The following is a 4990-nucleotide window of genomic DNA, read 5'->3' on the forward strand; positions in this document are numbered from 1 at the left end:
TACTTTACCACTTTCTCGTTATGCAGTAGAATATTTTGACCACAGTTAATTAATATTTGTTACGAATTTTAATCAAAATATTATCATGTTTTTTAACTGTAGCTGATGTTTTGTATCTTATAAGCTTCTCATTAATGATTCCATAAGTTATGAAAGAAAAATCTCATTTCTTATCATTTCATCAAATTTCATTGTCGAAAAGAAGGCATGTGCAAGTAGTCATTATCTAGAAGTCAAAAACTTAACACCCACGTGCCGAAGAGTTAGATACAGAACAAAAAATGCAGCCATGTGTCATCATATTAGCTCGTGAGGCATATCTAAGATATGTTCGATCAATCTAGTTAATAGCTCGTATCATACTCAAATAATTTTTAATATATCCTCAAATTATAACATGCCATACTAATCTAACTTTTACAAGAATATTAAGTATGAAATATTGGAGTAGATGGTATGGTAATATCAATCCACATAATTATGAAGCAACCATATTAGATAAGTTGCTTGATTAATTAATTATATGATTTAGGTACACCAAAAGACCACATATAATTAAAGAACACAAATTATTGGTACGGCTGCAAATAAATAAAGTGATTGTCTAATCTAAGGAAAATCTAGGATATATGTAAGAATCTATATGACTTTCCAAAAGCAGCCATATGTAGTGAGTTATTACCATAAGAAAATTAATTAAATTAACATGGCCCAAGCTTACATTCTAGCTACTAGCGAAAAGTCGTACAATTTGAGGTTAATAATCTATATGTCTACACCTAATTTCATATAAGTTTATAACTAATTTCCATTGGTTGTGGGCTTTCTTGGATAATTATATATATTTATTCCCCTTAACTAATATACATAAGAATATACCAACGTCATAGATTGCTTGATTCATTAGGAAAACAAAAAATTATAAATTATGAAGACCACTTATACCCTTGAAAAGTATCGTGTTTTATAATCACACCCCCTCTTATTAGGGCTTTAGATAGAAAATACTGCAAAAATTTAAGAAATTTTGAATTTTGCCTTTAGAGGTATCTATACTTTATCAACCAAATTACTTGCTGATATTTTAAACTAATGCTGCAAAAAGTATAAAAGGGTTAAGCACTAAGCAATGAAAAATGGACCCTATGACTAGTAAAAATGGAAAGATGTGGTAATTGGTAATGATTAGCCAAACAACATACTTTAATTTATGGGATTTAAGTGTCTTAGATTACGTTTAATAATCCCCTAATGTCCCACGTTGTTATCATTATGCTCCATTTCCCAATATTCAAAGGAAAGGAATGAAGGATTAAAATACCTCAATTTGAACCATATATATATATATATATATATATGTATATTCAGGTAATTAAAGATCGAGTAGGAATAATCACTTATTATAGGAGTTCTTCTTCACCATAAAATATTTGATTTGAACTTTGAGCATAGACGCTAGAACTAACTTAGTGCACTGTTTCGGCATTTCCTATGTTTGTATTTGTCCCAATCCGTTGATTCAAATACATCGTAGTTTATCCTTTAAGCACGTCAAAATGTGTGTGTTGGATGATTAATTTGGGCTTCTTGATGGGGCTTAAACTAAATTCTGCTTGGCAATATGATTGATTTTGGCCCAATCAATTAGTTTGTGTGAATTTCAGGCCTTGCTCACTAAGCCCAAAACAACGTTTTCAATTAATGAAAGTCTAATGCTCAATTAATAACTATATATTCATGCATTTCAGATTACATATAAATATTTCACATGCTGTGAGGATTCATTTGGATTATAAAATTAAATGTGCTTGAAATTGTAAATCTCTTAAATAATAAATTCAAAATATTTTATATTTTTTCATGGGATATTGTTGTTCAATAGTTAATAACGTGGTACTAATGATGTGAATTTGAATTTTTATCAAAGCATGGGGTGAAATTAAATATGCATCTCAATTTGTATTTATTTATAATTAAAATATATATTATATTGTTTACTAGATTAGGTACCTTACATCTCTACCCAACCATTCTAAAATATTAAATTTGGGATAAATTGACTTTCAAATTTTAAAAAGTCAACACACTTGAAAATTTTGGAGTAAAAACTGAAATAAAATAAAAAGGACGAAAACGTGGATTCTTTTCATTTGTTATTGTTGGAAAAACCATTTATATTTTTACAAGATATACAACTCACTGTATTTTAACTTCTTTTTATTGATTAATATTAATTCAAAATACAAAATCAAACATATCAAAAAGACTAAGAAATAAATGTGTATATTTTATTTTCCTTTCTATCGATTAAAAAGTTAAAAATACCGACGGAACTAAATAATAGATTTAGATAATAGGATAGCTTTGTTAAAAGGGATAATTATATTTCACTCCATCTATTTATATAAGTCACCCTATTTTTTATGTAATTATCAAAATTAGTCTTGATTAGTTAAAAAAATAAAAGTAATTAGTATAATGATATTAACGTTTCTGCAAATATATGTGTAAATTTTTTAAAAAAGAAAATTAATTTATAAAAATAAATTATAATTCAAGAATAGTGTAAATATAGTTATGGTTATTAAAATAAGAAACTTCAGCTCTTCCACGAGGAATGAATTTGAATACCTTTTTAGTTTAATGTTGTTCGTAACTAGTCTATTTTTTTATAGTTTGTATATGTATATATATCTATATTATATATAAAAGAATTTTTTTTTCTTATAAACTACAATTATGATATTGTAATTCTAATTTTATCGTTATACCAATTATATTTTTAAATTGAATTTTTTATTGCTTTCGTTCTTTTTTTTTTATTTTAAAATATGATATTTATAATATAATTTAAAATATAAAATATTATTTATTGTATATCCTCAACAACTACGTGCGATTATTATATAGATATGGTGGGCGTATTTTCGCGTCTAAAGAAAGGGAAAACGTGAGTTGAATGGGACCAAGAAGAGAGGGGGAGGAACACGAAACGAGGCAATCAACTAACCCCAAACGACAAATCTCACCTCTTTGATCACTCCGTCACCACTTCATCTATATCCCATCTCATTACTCTCTCTCCAATTTCTTGCACTTCCTGTTTTGTGGGTAGCTGTTAGAGGACAAGACGTCTGATGCTGAATTCTTGATGGGGGAAGCAGCAAAGAAGAAGGTGGAGGAGGGAAGTTTGAATGGGTTCTCTCCAGTTTCGTCAACTCCTGTGTTTTGGAAATCTAGGAGAAGATCTGCAGGTACTTCAACTTATCTTTGACTTGTTCTATTCCGCCTTCTTTTTTTATTTTCTTGGTTCAATGTTTTTGGGTTTTAAGTTCTTCAGTGGTTGGATTTGGAGTGTTTCCTTTAAGGGTAGTGTGCGAACTGTGTGAAAAAATATTTAGTGTGATTTTGTGTTCTTTTGTTCTCATTTGCATGCATGCTTTGGTTTCAGACCTGAATCAGATCCCCATCCGGGCGCTGCTGTTCTTCAAATTATTCCCCTGCCCCAATCCTCCACCTTCTTCTTTTCTTATATGTTTTTTTTGGGGGGATGGGGTGGTTGGATAATTATGTACAATCTTGATGCCCCCCCCCCCCCTCTCTCTCTCTCTCATGTGGTTAGGAGAGAGATGTCCAACTTACAAAGGTTGGCAAGACTATGGCTTGGCTTTGCTGACACGTTACTTAATTAGTTAGCTGTGGTTGTTATTTGTCAACATGTTGTTTGAGGCTGTTCTAAGTAACATCATTCTTTTCCGTTATTGCTTCACTCGAGACCCTCGCAAATCTCTGTCTTACACTTACATATTTTGATGAATTCAGAGATAGCTGTTTATAAATTACTGTCCTTTTAGTGCCCTACAGACCGGCTTCTTGAATATCTATTGCGAAGCAATTATGTTACTCTCCATATTGAGATATTCTATCACTTATATCGCCATTTATTATTTCTTGTTGATCAAATTGATGAAGCTGATAGCAGACTTCAGTGAACTATGAGATAAGCGTTTGCTTTCTAAGTTTCCAGTCCGTCCGTAGTTTGCTTTGATAGTAATTTGACCGGATTCTGCGTTTTGTATTAACTCGCCGCAAGAATGGATTGGTCTGTGGATTTGGAGCTTGATGGTATGCATCCCCTGTGTGCAGACGGTGCTAATGTGCAACCCCACTGGGTTGGGTGTTAATGTTATTAGGAATCTTTTTTGACATGTAGTGCAGAAAATATCAAAAGAAAGTAACAGCAAGACTTGAGCTTGAGGACCCCTGTAGAGTAGTACAATCACAATTTTACTGCTAGCAAAGTTATAATATGGTAGCATCCATGGTCCTTGGCCTGGATAAAATATGGGGGCATGCTCCACACTCCAACAAATATTTGCTTAAATCTCACTATATGTCGAGCCACCTAACTGCAGCCAATGAGTGTATTAGATATAAGAGCCATAAGCTTTCTTTTTTCCTTGTAATTTCCCTTTTTGTTCTTCCGCATGTTCATAATGCTGAACTACACGAACCACACAAGCGTCTGATTTATCACACCCATCGATCTCTCTGTTTCAGTGTTTCTTGAAGCCGATGAATAGGGATTATAACAAAAGAAAATGGACAGCTTTAATTTTCTATGTTGAATGATGGGCCCTATTGTTGGTGGCAACAATCATGATTGATCAACTGATCTAAGAGATCCTTTTTCCCCTCTTCCCGTTTCAATTGTCCGCATGAAGAAATCTTGCTCACCAAGCCTACACCACATGGCTTGGAACTTCAGCCTTTCTCCCCTGAGCATTTCTTGTGGTATTATACACGTTTGATCACTGTATATAAGAGCCCACATAAGGTATTGGTTCTGTTATAGGCATGTATAATAGAAAACTTTAGGGTTCAGAATTGTCTGTCTCTATATGTTTCATGCTTGGTGGTTAATTTTTCAGCAGTCACTCCAAAGAATGCAAACGAGGCAGTAGACAGTTCAACTGTCGATAATAAAACC

Source organism: Sesamum indicum, linkage group LG1 (assembly GCF_000512975.1).
Source record: "Sesamum indicum cultivar Zhongzhi No. 13 linkage group LG1, S_indicum_v1.0, whole genome shotgun sequence".
In the NCBI taxonomy this organism is placed as follows: Eukaryota; Viridiplantae; Streptophyta; class Magnoliopsida; order Lamiales; family Pedaliaceae; genus Sesamum; species Sesamum indicum.